The sequence below is a fragment of the Heliangelus exortis genome, chromosome 11, assembly GCF_036169615.1.
Source record: "Heliangelus exortis chromosome 11, bHelExo1.hap1, whole genome shotgun sequence".
Classification (NCBI taxonomy): Eukaryota; Metazoa; Chordata; class Aves; order Apodiformes; family Trochilidae; genus Heliangelus; species Heliangelus exortis.
This window is the reverse complement of record NC_092432.1, coordinates 15,317,177-15,335,527: the sequence shown is the minus strand read 5'-3', so window position 1 is coordinate 15,335,527 and position 18,351 is coordinate 15,317,177. Positions and strand designations below refer to the sequence as shown.

At 41.6% G+C, this 18,351-nt stretch overlaps 1 long non-coding RNA gene across 2 annotated transcripts in view; it reads left to right on the top strand.

Annotated features, from left to right (window-relative positions):
- Positions 1-2,030: 2,030 nt before the first annotated feature.
- Positions 2,031-18,351, top strand: part of LOC139801088 (uncharacterized) — a 42,622-nt gene continuing 26,301 nt past the window's right edge. The window contains exon 1 of one of the 2 annotated variants that reach the window (XR_011728059.1): positions 2,031-3,400. This is a non-coding gene — a long non-coding RNA (uncharacterized lncRNA). The remainder of the gene's footprint in view (positions 3,401-18,351) is intronic. The other variant, XR_011728057.1, reaches the window with a different exon arrangement.

Sequence of the window (18,351 nt, the reverse complement as noted above, 5' to 3'; positions counted from 1 at the left end):
CAAGGGAAGCAACAGTTTTAATACTTTGGACAAAGCTCTTGCAGCTTATTTAAATCAGCTTCCTGCTTTACCAAAGCTTCCTGCAAAATATAATGAAAATCTGAGACAGTGAAGCCTTTAGTGTGACAATTTTAGCCACAGAACCGGTTTTTAAGTCAGCTCAGAGATGCCTTTAGTCATCTGCAGTTCTGTGAAACATAGACATTAAGAAGGCCACACTAATGATTTTGGACTGTCTGCAATTACTCTTTGCCTTCAGCTATATAAGCATGAGTATTTTGCCTCTTCTAAATATTCTTTTTTTTTTTTTTTTTTTTTTTTTTTTAACAACAACTGAGTTGAAATGACACAATATTTGTAAAATGCTAGCACAGTTTCTCAAGAACCAGTCTGAGGATTATATTTAGTTCCTCTTTTGCTGTTTAAATTGTTAGCTATTTTAAATTAAAAACAAAACCCCAAAAGAAGCAAAAAAACCCCAAAACAGTGGCAGACATGGCCAAGTTGGTGTGAAACCTCCAGTACAGATTAGATGCTTCTAGTTGAGAATATTTTTTATTCTTTTCTGAGGGGAAAAGCACATTGCTTTGCTAACAATTTGAAGGTGGTTATTTATTTTTATTTGAAATTTAGAGAGTTGAAGAATATAGTCAGTGTGGGAGTATTTTAGTTACGACCTAAGATGGAGGCCTATTAGCAAACAAACTTAATATATTCTTCAAGCCTAGGCTCAGCTTTGCCTTATGAAATTACTGGATGCTTCAGATGAATTTTTATTTCTCTTCTCTTTTTGGTTATTGGTTTTGCCTGCATCTGGTTTTGCCTGCTTTCATCTGCTTGTTGTTATTTTCTCCTTGATAGTATGTGCAGGGTTAGTCAAAATTATGTCTGTGCGTGGAGAAAACAGGAGTCCTGACATAAAGATTTATTACCAAAATCAGGAACAGCATCTTTTGCAAATCAGTATCAGATCCTCCAGTGGTATTTATCAACTGTCATTAGTGTAAGACACTCAGACCCTAAGATCATGGAACTATGGTACAAGAATAGAATTTGTCCCTTCATATATTTATGGTTAATGAGTAATCACATTCTCAAGAAGATTTGAAAATTAGTGAGTACAAGCAACCCAGACATTGTAGGAATGTCTGTGTTGTAACTTGAGACAGGAGTGTTGGGAAATGGGGTATGTTCTTCAAGCCTGGGCAAAACCCTTGCTTCATGAAATCACTGGTGATTTGAGCTTAATGTTGTGTGACAGCAGAACTCTGAGTCGGCTTCTTTTTGCCTTGGAAAAATGAGAGTGAGTGAGAAGTTCAGTATGAACATGTTGCAGATCTTGCTGATCTCATCTGGACCTTTGCATTACTGAGATTTCACAAATGAAAACTGAAGGGAGGGAAATGAGAGTTCAAGAAGAACTCAACTTCATTGATCATTCTGTTGTGCTTGACTTAGAGCCCAGTTGCCATCTTCTATCCTTTCATTGTGGTAATAAGGCTTTTTAGGGTAATTCTCAAGCCAAACCACTGCTGTGACCTATCTGTGATGCTCCCAGGACCTGTAGCCCAGAATTCAAGCCACAGAGATTTTTTTGATTAATTTTTTTGAGTGTTCACGAGTAATCTTGGATCTCTTCCAAATCATAAGAGTGGGTCTTTATTACATTACCAGATCACATATGTTTTGTTTTGTCCAAGATCTTGTTACCTGAAAAGAAGCTAGATGTAAAGATTTCTTTTTAAGGGTGTCCTATTCCTTTCCTGTAACTGGAAAATCTCTAAATGTACTGAATATCTCCCAGACTAAATGCTTTGTAAAAAAAACCAGGCTGTCAGTGCACCCATCTCAGAAGGAGTGAGAGCATAATCAGATCTTCCATATCTTAAGGGTAACGTTTACTAAAACCAGAACCTTCAACCTTTTTCAAAAGTATATGGTAGCAGCAGAGTTCACACAGTTGGGTTCCTGTGTAGATTCATAATGAGTAGATTCATAATGACATCATTGAAGGTAACAGGTATTCCCTTTTTTTGTTGTTTCACACCTTTCTTCCTCTCTGTTTAATATGCTGGCTGGTTCCTAAATAGAGTAATTGCCTTTGAGTGGAGGGAGGGCTGCTGGAGACAGGATAGAAAGTTGCTTATTCTTTTCTTCTGGTACTGTAAGGTGAGCACAGGTTAGGAGGTGGCTTTGAGGTTTCAGAGAGGTCTCTCCATGTCTGGTGTTCACTTTATTGTGGTGGAATTGGGATAACAGCACAGCTGGTGTGAACCTGTCCTGGAAATGGGGCTGGCCAAACACCATATCAAGCAAATGTAAATCCTGTGCTGGAGGGAAAAAGAATTCTCTGTCAGCTGGGGGTAGGGGGTGGGGGCAAAACATGAGATGGCAGCTTTCTACCCTTTCATAGATGCTGCATCTCTACCATGTTGCTAAAGGGAAACATGGTAAGGAATGGGGGGGCTATACTTGGGTTTTCCTGTATGTATACTTGGGTTTTTCCTTCTGGGTTACCTCTGAATTCCTAATGAAACCCTGAAAATACTTAAATTGAGACAGCAAGCAGACTAACTGGGGCTTGCCTCAGGTATTTACTTGCAAGCATTTTCTTGCCTCCCTGCCATTGAAGATGGAAATATTGAAAGGATAATTCAGCTCTACAGTGCCAGTTGAAGAGGTGGAAGGTGGAAGTCCTTTGCTGAATTACAAAATTGTTGAAAATTAGGTAAACTCAGATGTTGCTTTGGTCCCTTTTGACACTGCAGCCAAGCAGGTGATGGTTTTTGAGACATCTATGCATTTCTTGAGAGTCCAGGCCACCTTCAGAGTTCACATAGAAATCCAAGCTATAGTGGGGCAGGCTGAAAGCTCTGAGTGCATTTCTTAGAGCTTCAGCAGCTGTATAGTTCAAAAACAAATAACTCATCCCTGGCTGCTCTCTGTAAAGACACAGACATGCAGAAAATGTCTGGCATTTTTGGTTCACTACTTGGGATCACATTTCTCTGATTTTGTTTCCCTCTGGACTAAGAACAGACTGCCCTTAATGCTGCAGCCCTAGGGAGAAACCTTGCATCCCACTGCAGCTTTGTTTCCACACATTTGTCCCTGGGAAATTCTACTGTGTTAGCAGTATTTGTCCAGTCTCATGTCCAGCTCCTTCTATCAGCAGTGAGCCCCCGTTGGTTCATTTGGAATGCCTTGATGGCTTTTTTTCCCTGACAGAAACTCCTCTGTGATCAGCCATCTCAGGCTGTCAAAGCACAGCATTTCAAAAGGCAGAAATTGGGAAATTGAAAAGAAAGGAAGAGTCTGTGCTGGGACCCAAAGGGAGAAGTGTTTGGTTTAATCTTAAGAGTCAGAGAGGATACAACAACTGCATAAACACAGCAAGAAGGTAAGTGCAGAGTCGTGAAACAGGGAAATTTTTTACGTTCACAACACTGTTGGAATAAGAGGAATTGCTATGTATTGGTCCTGAATTAGTTTAGGCAGGAAGGGAAGCCTAAGTATGGCTGGAGAGGAGCAGATATCAACCTGGTTTGGCCATCAAAAATGAGAAATGGGCTATACAGGTCACATAAAGAGTTTGGCCTCAGGGCCCTTGTGTCTCTGTTCCTTAGTAAGTGTTACTGAAATTAGTGACAGGAACCCAGTGCTACAGTTAATCAGTGTGACCAATGTAATCTAAACAATTGCCCAGATTACTGCAGGCTGTGGAAACTGATCTGAGCTTTCTGGGAACTGTGCTCCAGAAAGAAGCTGTTTTCTCCAGTAGGGCTGTTCCATGGTGCTCAGGCAGGCATGTGAGACACTGTAAGGGCAGGTACAGCTACTGTTCTGTGTCTGGAGTTGATGTCTAAGCCACTCCTGCTGATGGCTGTATTTTAAAAACCCTCTCTGTGGTACAGACTTCAGTTCCCTGTTTGTGTCTGCAGTCAAGCCAGCCCAGGTACGACTGTGTTAGTGCATCCAGTGAACATCTCTGCTATTGCAGGTCTTACCAATTGAGAACATTTTCAGGTGCTTTTATTCCATCTACCAGTTTCTCTAATACACCTTCTCATACTTTCTGCAAGATCCTTGTAGGCTGTGCTCAGAGTTGTCTTTTCTTGTTCATTAAATCAGCAAGATAGAAATGGGGGTATATAATAGCTTATAGGATTCCTCTTATACAGTCCTGGGTGTTTATAACCTGCCCTTCGCTGCCTCATAGTCAGCTTTATGTTGAAAACTTTACCCTTCTCTCACAGTCTGGCAAACTCTCCAGAGGTTTGGTTTTTCTTTTTCTTACTTCTTCATTCATGTCCCAAATCACTGCCCCAAATCAAATATAGAGTCTTGAAGTTGAGAATGGGGTAGAAAGGAAGGGCATTTGAGTGACAATCTGCAGAGTGTAGTTGTAGCACAGTCTCAGTTCTGCTCTTGAATTGCTCCAATGTTTGTGCAGCCCACAGTTTCTTGCAGGGGCCACTTTCCAGCAAAGCCTGAACTGATCTTGAGAGCTGCATTTCCTGCTGCACTGAGCTCCCAACCAAACCAGAAATCAAAACGAGCAAACCCATTGTGGACTCTGGCAAAGATCACACTCTCTTCATATATGAAGAGGAAGCATTTAGCCTGACCTCATAAAAGCGAGAACTTAAAGTATTGTTCTACACTTTGAAATCTTATCCCCAATGACATGGAAACAAAATGCTGTCTTGGGAATTTCAGCAGCTCGTTTTACTTTCTGCTTAGTCTGCTGTACTTCCTGAGCACAAATTGGCCATTGCATCATCCCAGGAAAATGAAGGTTATCAGTTCAATGGTTGCCCTTAGAATCTGCTCAGTAAGGAGTTTCTCAAGGGTATAGACAAGTGCCCAGAATAATTCTTAACAAGGTCTGGAAAATTATATCTGCTCCAAGCAGAGACTTCTTAAAGGTTTGCAGGAGGCCTACTGTTTGGACGAGTTAGCAGTACACTCCCCTCTATAAACATCACTGGAAATAGCTGCTTCCAGGAACCAGGGAGAGAAATGGTTGAGGGAGAGTCCAGATGACTTAGCTAGTAGCTTCATACCTGTGGTATATATGGGCATGTGGTAAATGAAGTAAAATCAGTGTCAAGATGTTCTTTATACAATTTGCCTCCAGAATCTGTCAGGCAAACTTCACTGCCACTCATTCCACATGCAGACTGCACCCTGGGGTGCAGGTATGGCTGAAACTTCAGTACTGCCTCCTGCCTTGCAAGTGCTGTATGTTCTCTGTGCCTCACATGAGTCCTTTCTTTTGAGGCACAGAACAGCATCTGCTTTCTCTGGATTGTGTACCAGACCAAAAAGGACAATTCAACGGCTTTGTTCTCCAGTTGGATTGCACCATTTGACCAGGGAATAGATCCTGGGATTTAACAAAACCTCCCACCTGCTGGGCAAATGCCATGACAGACAAGGTTCAGCTTATTGATAGCAGAAAAGTGCTCACTTTAGAAACCCAAACATGTTGTGCCATGCAATCTCGGCCTCTTTCTTCACTTGCTCTGGTGATGATTTGACTGTGAGTTTGGAGGCTCCTCCCTGCTCATCTGTGCCTGCTGGTGCTGACAGCTCCTTGATGCCTGTGGGAATGACCCACTTCCCGTGTCTTTACACTTGATCACTGTGGGTGACAGGATAACATTTCTTGCTCACATTCATCCCTTCACACTCACTCTTTGCCCAAGGGAGAGATGTGAGTTGTTGAGGAAGTGACTGTTTCACAAAGGGATTTGGGTGAAACTTTGCTTTGTTATTTTCCACTTGTACCTTGTGGACTGAGTATAATATAAAAGACCTGTCAAACCCAATTGGTGTTTCTGTCACACTGGTGCTTGGTGCCACTTGAAGAAGTTGAGGATTGAAGGGAAGAAAGAAAGTAGAAAATGTAACCATCATATGATTGGATATCTGGAGGATTTTTCTCCCAGTCCAGCTCAGCCTCACAAGCCAAATTAGCTTTGTTAATGTTGCTCCAGGCTTCTTGCCACCTCTCAGTGCTATTTTGATTTGCTAGCACCTTTCTGGCATGAAGGTTGTCTGGAACCTGCAGAATCTTCACGGCAGGGTTTAGGCTACAGCAGAGCACAAGGTCAGGGCCTTCATTCTAGACAGGGAGCACAGAGGTGTTTGATGCCCCTGCACAGCTATCTCACAGCTACAAATGCTGTTTGCACTGTCCAGCTGTAGAGATATGCAGTGGAAAGCAATAAGAGTATTCTCCAGGGAGCTTTTCTGATTTCTCTCATTTGTGTCTTGCAATGTCAGCTGGTCCTAAGCCTGGAAAAGCTGCTGCTTTTGTTCCTCTGCCTGACCCCACACCATGACTGCTTTTCACCTCCTCTTCAGCAAGCCACACAGAACTGGGTCACTGTTTTTCTTCAAGCAAAGTGGGAAACTGCAAATATGCTAGTGACCACAATCCCACATAGCATCCTTGTGCTGTAGAGGTAGATGAAATGTCTGTAGATAAGATTATCAAAGCCTGAAAATATTTGTGCAATAATTTCTGGTTAATGGGCCTATTTTTATAATGGGTAACATCCAAGAACAAAAGGTGCAAGGGAGCACAGGGTTTGGAAAAATAGAGCTTAATGTAAAATTATATATTGTATATTGTTTTTTTTAAAAACAATGTAAGTAGTAATTAACTGTGATTAGAAGAAATCTAAAACATCTGCAAGAGCTCTTAAATAAACCATGGAGAGTGGGAAGAATTCAACCAATGTTGGGAAACAAAAGAACAAAGAACACTGGAATTTGTGTCTGTCCTAATATGCCAAGCTTTCCCTTTTACTTGTTGTCACAACTGCTAAGCAGAAATTATACTTTCACTATTTCATTGTGGAAAACTACCATTAATCTATAGCCCTCAAGCCTGGGAACTGCATTTCTCTTACCATTGAGCTACAGGGCTCTTGACCATTTTCCCTCCATTTTCTTACTGAGTGTGGATAATGGTATTCATTATCCTCAGTAGGGAGAGATATTTAGGGTTATCTTGGGCAAAGAATCTGGCATCACTTCCGAATTGTTCTTAAGTAAAAATTATTGCATAATTTGAAACATGGGATAAATCTGAGTGCTAATTTTGCCTCTTGTTAGATTATATTTTAATTTCTTTTGCTACCTCTTTATTTATATCTCCTACAAAGACATTTGGTTGAAGTAGATCAAACAGTGAACATCACCTGCTTTAGACAGACCTTGGAATAGCCCACATTTTGGATCATTCTCGATGCTTACCAAAGCCAGCAGCAGCAGAGCACAGCAAGTGCTCCCTTCTTGTGAAAAGAGTTCTACCCACACCTCTCAAATCCAGAGGGGCACAAGAAGTAGAACCAGTACCCATCAGACCTGAGGCCATAGGAAAACAAATTATTTCACATACCTTTCAAGAAATTTTCCTGTAACCTGGGAAAATGTTTATTTGTTCATTTGTTTTGAATTAGAGAAACAGCCTTCTTCAGATGTGAGATTTTGGGGAAACCCCCAGCTTTGGCACAAAAACCTGAACTGAATTGTAGGAATGGTCAACAAAATAATTTAATTTATTTTTTGTATCATTGCAGACAGCTCTGTTTAAATACTTCTTTAAAAATAAAATTTCCTCAAAACAGTATGGCACATAGGTATGAGACCCAGCAAGTGGAACTATTGAAACAGTCTTCTCTTTTCCCCTCCTCTCAGTTCAAACTAAATTGTCATGTTCAGCTTTAGAAATAAACATCCACTTGCCACTCTTCACACCAGCCTCATTTCTAGTAGCTCTTTGGCATGCATGGGTGGCTGTACTTCCCAGGGGCTCCACTTGGCTGCTTCTAAGTAAAAGTAGTGTTTTTCCTGAAGGAATGGGAGAGACTTTGACATTGAAGAGTTGTCTCAATTCTATAGCTCCAAGGTACAGCAGTGGGAAAGGAGTCCGTTTTTGGGACTATATTCCCATTAGGGTGCAAACCTTTCCCAGGCCTCTAGAACTCCAGCCTTCCATCAAGCCAGGTGTCTGCTCCCTGCAGGCTGATCTCACACCTCAGGCAGCAGCCAAGTCCATGTTTCTCAGAGAAAGGACAAAGAAACTTTCTGGTGATTTCTCCATGAGCTAACTTTATAAGTAAGCATGGTTTGACTTTCTTCCTTCTACTATGGTGGCTTCTGTGCTGTCAGAGCTGTGGAAAATCTGGTTTGGTCCTGTGCTATCCAATCTGCTATGGACACTCCAGGCTGTGCTCCATAGCTCCATGAAGCTCTGCCAGGAGACTGACATGCCCATAGGCTTTGAAGAGGGGACAAGCAGATGCCTGTCACATGTAAGACTTGGATGCTCAAAGCCACCACCAACAAAGGGGTGGTGGCTCTCTGACTGAGGGATATGCTCTATCTTGGCCTAGAGGGCTGACAGGGTAGCATTTCTGAAAGTACAAGGGTAAATTTGAGTGAGACTTGGTAACAGTTACTGCATTAAGAGAAAACTCACAGTCCTTGCCTTGAAGCATGAACAGCTTATTGTGTTAGAGTTTTTTAATCTTTCCGTATTTTGTAACTAAGAAGCTAATGGGTTTCTTGTAAGAAGCTGGGTGGTGTTCTGGCAAAATTTCAAGGTGAATAATTGCGTTTTTAATTCTCACCTCATTTCCTCCCCTCAGCTGTGGTGTGCTGCCCTTCATGGAGCTCTTCAAGTATCAGCATGTCAGAAGAATCACTTCTAACACAGCAGCTCTAGCGTGCAAAGTGTATTAGAATCAAAGGTATTGAAAAAGTCTCAGCTATTATCAACTAATATTTTACAGCCTGAACCAAGATTTTTTCATCCCAACAGGTTTTAGAGCCCCCCATAGCAGGGGGAGGAGCTGCATTCTTTTTAAGTTTCTCAGAGCAAAGAGACTCCCTGTTCTCTGCTGAGGTCTTATCACTACCATAAACGAAGTGCCTGAGGCTGGAAAGCCTCCCATACAACTCCCTCCCTGCCTTCCCTTTATGTGTTCATGTGGATACATTCACTGTCAGCAGGGACTCTTGGTGTCCTTTTAGAGCCTGCTGCAGTGCTGAAGGCAGTGCCATGCTGGAGATGGTGTCTCAGCCAGGTGATGTGAGCCACTTTGATACCTCACCCTCCCACAGGCTTCCTCTATGACTTCCGTCAAGTCTTTTAGCCTCTGCACTTTATATCCCATCTGTAAAATGGGATAAACCTCACAGAGAGAGATGGCAAGCCTGAGGCACTAGGGACTGAGAAGTGCTTTGGTCTTACACTGACCAATTCCTAGAGAGCTTTGCAGCCGTGTCAATATGAATCTACTTTGAAAAAACACCAACATATTTTCCTGCAGAAGAGGAATCCCAGTGGCCCATGCTGGACAGTCAGCTTGCTCTTTTCTTTTAATGTCTGTTCCCATTTTCTGAAGGAGTTGAAAGCAGCCTCTATTGGTACTCGAGTATTGATTTCCACATATGATTGCAGGTAAACAGGATTGATTAGGACATCTCAGTTCAGTGCCATTCTTGCCTGGCACCTATACTGGAAGCTTTTTTACAGCACACTAGATCTCTGCCAACTGAGTGTGAGGGAACAGACTGTTGTCTTAGCATTACTCAGGAGGGTTCCTTTTTCTGCTTGCCAAGATTAAAAAATCCTAACCTGAAGGCAGCAGTAGCAAACTGAGGCTTGCTCTCCATCAAACAATGCTGTTAAACTTATCTTTTTAGAGGGAAGATACAACCCTGGTAGGATCACGATTAAAATAATGCCAAGTTATCTGAACTAATCCCTTGTCAAATTCTCTAGATCCCTTAGGCAATGAGTGTGCAGTTAAGATGTAATTGGTGTGGGAATGTGTTGGGTAAGTTACAGCAGTTACTGCTGGTGGAGATCTGCTTATCATGCACTGCTCAGCAGCACACTTTGTCTGGCACTTGCAGGTGTCAGCTGCTTTAAATGTGTTACTGGGGACAGCAGCTACCTGACCTGCCAGTTATAAATGTCACAGGCTACTGATGGTCTGCATGTTCCCCCTGTTGAGATAAAATTGCCTTCTGCCAGAACTGGGGGATGTACATAGCCTGGTACCAACAAGCAAAAAACTGGGACATTCCTGGTTCTCTGCTTTTTAATTTTCAGTCAGTCTTCTGGACCACAAGGGTAGGAATCCAAAACAAGGGAAGTTCTGGCCCCTGCAAGAACAGATTTTGGTTTGGGAACAAAAGTAAGGTAAGAATGTCTAGCTTTGAATGCAAATAGCCAGATGGTTTTTCTTCCTTTCTACAGCTCCTCACACTGACATTAGTTATCTGGAGGAGCACAGGAGTGTCAAAGTGCAATATAAATGAATGAGCATTTTGGGGTAAGATTTTTGGTGAGACAGGCAACCAGTGTAAAATAATATGGTCTTATTATAATCACTTTAACACAAGTTATGCTAATTAATTCCATCCTAGAGATCTGACCCTCTAACTCAATCCTTTAGTACCTGCTCATAAAAGAGAAAAGGAAAATGTAAGCCAGATTTTGAAAAATACAAAGATTAAATCTGTTCAGGTCCCCATGTCAGTAGTGGGGTTCAGAGGAAAAATGCAGGGCCATTGACTAAATTTGGTGACTTCCACCTCTTTGACAGGCAGAAGCAGTTTCAACAGCAGAGAAAATACAGCTGTGCAAACTTGTGGTAACAACATGCAAACCTCAGGCCCTCTTAGTATAGCTAAGGAAATGCACTGAAAGCTACAGAGTTTCCTCCCAAGCAGCTGGTTTGCTCTGACACTGTTTAGTAATAGTTATGCTTATCACCACTTTCTCCCAGTTCCTGCTGTCCTTCTCATACATTATCATTTCCCAGGTTGGAACTTTTTCATTCTGGTTAGCAACTGCTACAACACTGTGAGGTTACAATGAAATGATCCAGTCAGCAGCACTATATTCAGGGCCCTTGGTTCAGCTGTGGGAGACATTGCTTTAAATTCCTGCCTGGTTCCAGTAGTGCAGGAACTTGAAACTGAGTTTCCAGTGTCAGAAGTCAGTGGCTGTTCCTGGATAAGTATGGATGTCTGATCCCAGGAGCAGGCATGTAAATGTAAACCATGAGCTCAGTGCCACAGTGTTATTCTGCAAGAGATGGTAAATCTGCAGAACCATCTTTTCCCTTGTTCATGTCCATAGGTCAGACAGAACTTGGGGCTACTTAGTCATCCAAACTGCACCACTATTTGTTGCTATACAAGTTTCTGAAGTGTTTGGCTTCTAACCTGCATGGGAATCCAGTAGCCTTAAGCTCCACTGGAATACATGTGAACAAAGCAGGAGGCAGCTTCTCAGTGGGTAAAATTCCTTTAACCAGTAAGAATAAGGTTGGGTGAAGCCATGTGACTGATGTGGAAAGTCAAGTATGTGTTAAAAGCTCACTGTTCAGCTTTACCAGCAATGCAGCCAGGACTCTAATCTCAAGTAATGCAGCCTGTATATTTTGAAACCATATTTTTGAGAACTAAATTCTTCCAGATTCAGGAATGTCTTGGATCCCTATAAACCGTACCAACTTTTTTTGATACCTCAAACAGCATACACCCAAAGACTGTCTTTCTTTAATACCACCACAGCTGTCATTCCAGTCATAATTTTGCCTCAGCAGTAGAAATCCAACAGCAATAGTTATCACCATAATTTTGTAGGCACACTCGTACACAGTAGGACAATGTTTTGCAATAATAAGGCACGTGTAAGGCTGCTGCCAGGTGAGATACTGAGGCATCTTTAAAATAGCTCCAGACTGGTGGCTTCTGCTTGAAGCACTATTCTCCAGCTCATTCCAGTTGTCAGAAAGAAGCATTCCAAAATTTACATCATCTTACTGACTGCCAGATCTTGCTTACTGTTGCCACTTGCCTCTGGAGCAGCCGAACCTCAGTCCTCTTCAATAGCTGGTAGTAGCCACTAAATGACCACATGAGGAGCAGAGAAAGAGGCATTTGAAAAGAGAGCTATTCAGATTGTCTAAAAATTCACTGCTTGTCCTGCAAAAAGTGAAATTTAAACCACAGCCTGAGTTTTATCTGCATGGGAAGCTGAGTGGTGGTAAGAGGGAGAAGAAGTGTTTGCCAAAGGAGGCAAAAAAAACCCTTGAATTCTGAGTGGCTATGTACAGCAAGGAGAGCCTGGGTGTGTGAGGTTTACCTAAAGTCATGACATTAGGGTGCTCAGGAGTAATGCTGACAAGAGTAAAACATTGCATTGCATATGTGTTGTCCTGAGCTTACAGGGTTAAGTAACTTGAGATAATCCCTCTCTTCCCACTCTTTACTGGTGTGAGTCCTGACCATTGCAACATGAAGGTCATTTTGAGATCTGGGATGTTATTATTCTTTTCTAAACAATCAGGTCAGCTGTGGGCATCAAAATTTATTCTACTGTCCACTGGTGGCACCAGGGTATTTGCTGTGATGGATGAGAAATATCTGCATATCTATATAGATAAATATGTACTCTGTCTCAGGAGGAGGCAGAGCATCTGTATTCATGGGCAATATATTATTTTGCAATCAATTCCTTTGTGACAACCTGCCCATGATGGAAAGTTTCTTCTGGTGAGGTACTTCAACACAGATTTATTTCTTGGTGGAAGTTAACTGAGGTTACGTTTCCCACAAACCCTGTGTGCAATGAGACTTTGGCAAAGGGAATTTATATGACTCTGGCACAGAGAAGCCTGCATCTATAAAAGGCAAGATCTGTCCTTTGTTTATTCCTACTAAATCAGTGGAGTGTGTCATGGTATTTTAGCATCAACTTAGCACATTTTATCTTCCCTTCTAATTTATAGGGCAGTGGAAAATAGAGATTGACTGAGTTGCCTAACGACTTAGAGACTGTTCATAAAAAAAAGCCTGGATTGCAAAGTTTCTCTGCTCCACAGACAATGAGAAGCACAGTATTACAAGCTTCAGATGGCATAAAAAAGCTAGATATGATTTAAAGCTGCACTAGCTAGCAATAAACTTGAAATGACATTTAAGCACAAGGGAAAAGTCAGGCTGCATGTACCTAAGAGAAATTACTGATACAGAGAAGATATCAGTGGCATCTAATGTTACCAGAACAGTGTGGTGCTGGCAGCATCACCCGTTTGCACCATGCACTGCCAGTGGGACACAACATGTATCTTCATTAGCATTTTAATTTAGATCAGGATTGTAGTTTTGATGTAAATCTCTGCTAACCTCACTGTGGTTGTGTTCAAAAAGTTGGGTGGCGTGGCACACAGACTGAGTACATGTTAGATTAAACCAGAAAAGATGGTAGGACCACAAACAGACATCCAGTCCACAGAAGACTGGAGGAAGTCTGAAATAAAACTAGGGCAAACAGTAGTCCTTAGTGCCAAATCACTTGCTCTACAAATGTTACTTTTATACTGCTCTGCTTGCTAATGGAGATATAATTGTACTTCACTATCAGTAAACACACATCCCTATGCTTATGGAGACAGATAAATAGCTTCCCTTGGTCATGCTTTTAGATTTAATAGGTTGGATATCTAGGTAGCACAGTGCAATTCTGTGCAGTTTAACTGAAGTCTTAACAATAAATAGTGTGTCCTAAATATTGTACAGTTGCTTTATAGTCAGCTAAGTTTGCTAGCTGGTGTCTCATGTTCTTTAAAATCTGAGCTGCAACATGACCAAGGGCAGATTACTAAAGCTAAGTAATAGGATTCCCAATCCCAAATCTGAGGAATCCTAAACCTATTCAGGGAATATGGTCTTAAGAGAAATGTATGTTCTGATTGCTGCTTTGCACTCCACCTTGACATAACCAGCAGACTGTGTAGATGCCCACCTCTTTGTGTGGACTAAGATAGGTAGTTCAGTATAATGTTTCTAGGATTACAGCCTGTCACAAGAGAGCCAGATGAACCTTCTGAAAGATTAAAGAGATGCCATACTAAGGGACATACTTTCTCTGAATTTTTCCACAACAGTAGGTGTACACTCTGAGGATACCTGTTTAACTCCAGTTGTAATACAACTTGCTCTGATATTTGCAGCTTTTCCACTTGAGACTACTGTGGAGAAATACCTTTAAAAATAACTTCAGACAGGAAGAAAAGGAAGTGGTAAAAATGAAAGTCCCCATCATAGTATTTTGCTACAGTTTTGAATTGTTCCTGTCATTGTCTAGGATGAGCTTTCAAATACTCCCAATATGAGAAGGGGAAGGCAAGACTCTGTTCACTCACACTTCCTTATTCAGCTTAAAAGAGCAGCCACAACCTTGACCCAGTGAGAAATCCCAAGTATGGCTATGAAATGTCTGCCAGGACTGACTGCAGCTTTTGCCTCTCTTCAGAAGCTGTCTGCCAAGACCTGTCACTCCCACTGGTATCCTAAAGGCAAGAGGGAGAGCTGCATGACTCTAGGCTGTCTCATAAAGTCTGAATTCCAGCAAAATATGCCCTGTGTGTGCATGTTTGCCATTCACTCACTTCGATGAGTGTTTCAGTTGCTATTTGTGGTAGCTGTTTCACTTGTGTTAAAATAAACACTGAATTCTGTAGGTGGGCATTCAGAAAGGGGAGAACACATCAGTGGAATGAACCACAGCTGTCTGTAAACTTCTCCATCATAGCAATGGTTTTCAAGTGGCAAAGATCTCCAGGGATGCTCCAACTTCTGCACATACCTGTGTCAGTTACAAAAAACATGTACCTTCAGGATTTTGGAGAACTGTGAAGTCATGGATGCCCGGAGCCTAATTCTGGTGTCATTTACCCAAAGATAATTGGAGGTAATTCAGCTGGAGTCTGTGAAGTCATCCTGGCATGACATTACTTGCAAGATCAGAATCAAGACTTTCTACTTGTCATTAAGGCATTTTAATTTCTGATCAGAGGGAAGTAATGTAAAAACAAGGGCAAAGCTCTGCCTCAAGCAAACATTCTGAAAGACTTGGATATTTTTTTCTACCTTAGGAAAGAATGTAATTATTTCAAATTTAGACCAGGGAGGGTCAGCTTTTGAACTGAAGTATTGGGCCCCTTCATTCCTCTATGAGTTCCATTCAAGCTGCCATTTGCCTTTAGTGGTATTTTGGCTGAATGCTTAAATATCAATCCATAGTCTGTATGTGATTATTGACTCTGCAAGGGAATTGCTTTTGGGAAAACATGCATACTGTTACCTTGCAGCTCTCCTTCCCCGCCAGTGTAGAATTTCCATCCTGTTCTGGAGGATTGTTCTTCTTCTACGGAATCCAGTATGACTCACAAAATCTTTTGCTCTTTTTCAGAAAGCTTTTGCTGGACTTTTATCCACTTTGTGCTTGTATTCCTTTAATGGCAACATTACACATTCTGAGAGATGGTCATCCTTTTAGGAACGGCATTCAGTCCTCTCTGCTTCCTTTCTATTGCTGCAGCTTTATTTTCTGTGTTTTTAATTGGCCCAATTGGTATATCTACTTGTGCTGGTTGTATCTCATGCCATACCCTCTTCTTTCTGATATTTTCTCAGACTGACAGCCCTGAAGTGCTTATTTTCAACCCCTACCTTATATGTTTTTGATTTTTAGTATAGTTTCTTCTTCAGTAGTTTCTCAGTCCCCTGACTGCTGTCCTAAAACTCCATTCTTATGGCCAGAGTATAGCTATGTCTCAATGTGTATCTAATATTTCCTCAGTATTCATCTGCCAAATGAGATGCTATTCTCTTCTGGCTTATTCTTTACTTCCCCACTGCTTCACCTGCTGCCTTTGCTTCAACCAAGCTCCTTACTGTAAGATAAAAATGATGCCAAGGCTGCAGAAGTAGCAGAGGCAAAACCAGCTGAACATTAGAGGCCCAAAGCCTCCCTTTAAATGTCTCTGGATGAAAACTGGTGGTCCTAGGGGCTCCACAGGGATCAGCTTTCTCCAAGAGAGGTCAGGTCTTCAGGACAGAGGCAGTTTTAACTCAGTCTGACTGTCAAGGCCCTGGAGCCACACATGGGCCATAATTCACAACCCAAGCATATGCACTGCACAAACCAATGCTGAGAGAAGAGCTTAAAAGCTTTTCTGAATACCCCTAGTAAATCCATTTGCTTTAACTAGAATGGTTGGCAGAGATGGGGAAATGAAAGCTCAGAACATGAGGATTTGCTAAAAGTCAGAAGGTAAGCAGAAAGCTAGATTTGGAGTTGAATTTCAGCACATGTGTTTCCAGGCCACTGTCTTACCTCTCAGCATAAGTATAATCTTAGATGTCTCATTTTCAACTTTGTATTTTCCTTTTCTGTTGATTACTCCAGTCCCCTTTTTGGGGGATTCCCTCAATCAGGACAGCTGCACAGTTTTCATGACAAGCTACCCACAAGCGTATCACAACTAGAGCTGTGGTAATTAAACTCAGATAATTAAGACATGAGTGGCACATGAAATCTCTGGAAAGTGGCAATATTTTTTTTTGTCCAGGCTCACATCACAGTGGGCTGGAAGCCAGAGCTGCTGTGTGTGTGGAAAGCTCACTTCTTTGGCTTTCTCAGGCAGGAAGAGATCAGTATGCAAATGTCAGCTTCATAATTAAGACCTACTTCCAAGGGCTTATTAAACAAACAAAAAAAAAGCCTCCATAAAATAAACCACAGGAATATTTTGAAATGTTATTATCAATTCAAAATATTTTTGAGTCCAAAAGCAAAATACTGTCATGTTAACTTGTATGCCAAGCTTTCAGCAGATGCAATTTAAAGTTTTTAGCCACTGCACAACTGCATCTATACTGGAAATTGCATTTGACCCATTCAGAGAGCTTCAGATCCATGCCACACTCAGTCCCTTGGTGCTATGGATACACTTGGAACCACACAAATGTTGTTTAATTCTTCTAGTTAGCTTATGAAACCTCTGTGGATGCAGTGTGCTGGACTTCAGCCCAGACTTTAATATTCAGTCTGAAGCCTTACCAAGTGAGTTCTGGAAAATGCTTTTGGTGTTGACAGACTTATTTCTTACCTACCCATATTAGACCAAAGAAACATGGGCAAAAAGTATGGCTCAGACACTCTGAAAACTCTAGATTGTTAGAATGTTGGATATATTCAACCCAGTCATGGTTGAGAAGGAATGGGAGAAAACCCTCTTAATTCCCCAGTCAGGTATAAATAGCAGAAGAAATTTCTTGTAGCTAACTAAGAGGCTACTTTCAGGAATTTAACAAGACTCCCATCTCTTAATTGAAGTCTCTTTTCTAAGATATAACCTTATCCTCTAAATCAGCTGAAGTCCTGAGCTCCTGCAAGATGAGCTGGTAGACCTGAGGAGGGTTAATCCCAGCAACATAAAGAGGCAGAGCTTCATTTTTTTTTTTTCTTACTAGCACTTCCTAGGCTCCAGTAGTAAAATTATAGTGGACAGAGCCTATCTAGTGTTGTTAATTAAAATTGAACTATAAAAGTTGATTGACTCTCATTTCCTAAGACTAGTAGGAGTTAATCTACTGCAGTGATTTTAATAAAGAATACTGGGCTAGAGACCAAAGCTTTCCTTTAAAGAAGAGCTCTTAACCCATAACCATTCAAGTTCCATTTCTGTAAACAAATTGACAACACCCAAGGAAGAAGCAAGGAGAAAAAAACAAAATGCGAAAAACCAAAAACAAACAAAAAACCCAAACAACCACAAAGTAGTGGTTCTGCTTATGAGTCATGCAGCAAAAAATCCAGAAAGAGGCTGCTTTAAAGAGCACTTTGGTCACATGCAGCACACACGCAAAGATTTTCTAGATTGGAGGCAGGAATTAAATCCCTGATGAACGATGTGAAACACTGCAAGCCCTTAATTTTCAATTTGCATGACTTCAGTCCAGAAACATAGGGGGCTTGTTAGAGGCTGCAAGTAGTTGGTGTTGCACAGCACATCCATCGGGGCTGCAAGCTCCCTTGAGTCCAGGAGTGCTGCTCACATTCTTGAGTGCCATCTGCTGGCACCTCCTCTGCCATCTATGTCGTGTGCATTATCTGGGATCCTTCCAGAGGTTGTTCAGCATCTCGCTGAATCTGTCCCGTTTTTCTGCAGAACAGAAGGATATCCAAGGGCTTTTAAAACCAGAGCTGACCTGTCTTCCCATGCAAACTTTGGATCAAAGGGCCCTGAGCAATGCTATGGAGAAAAAGCAGTACACACAGCACTGGACTATGGTTTGCATGGAGAAGGGCTGAACACATTGTGTAGTGCTGCTTTTGAGGCTGTTCAAGAGAGAATGTGGAAAATTGATAGGTCCTTGTGTAGTTAGAGATGCCTCACATGGGAAATACATGAGTGTATTGCTATTTTCACATAAATACCCTAACAACTTATTTCCTTTTGA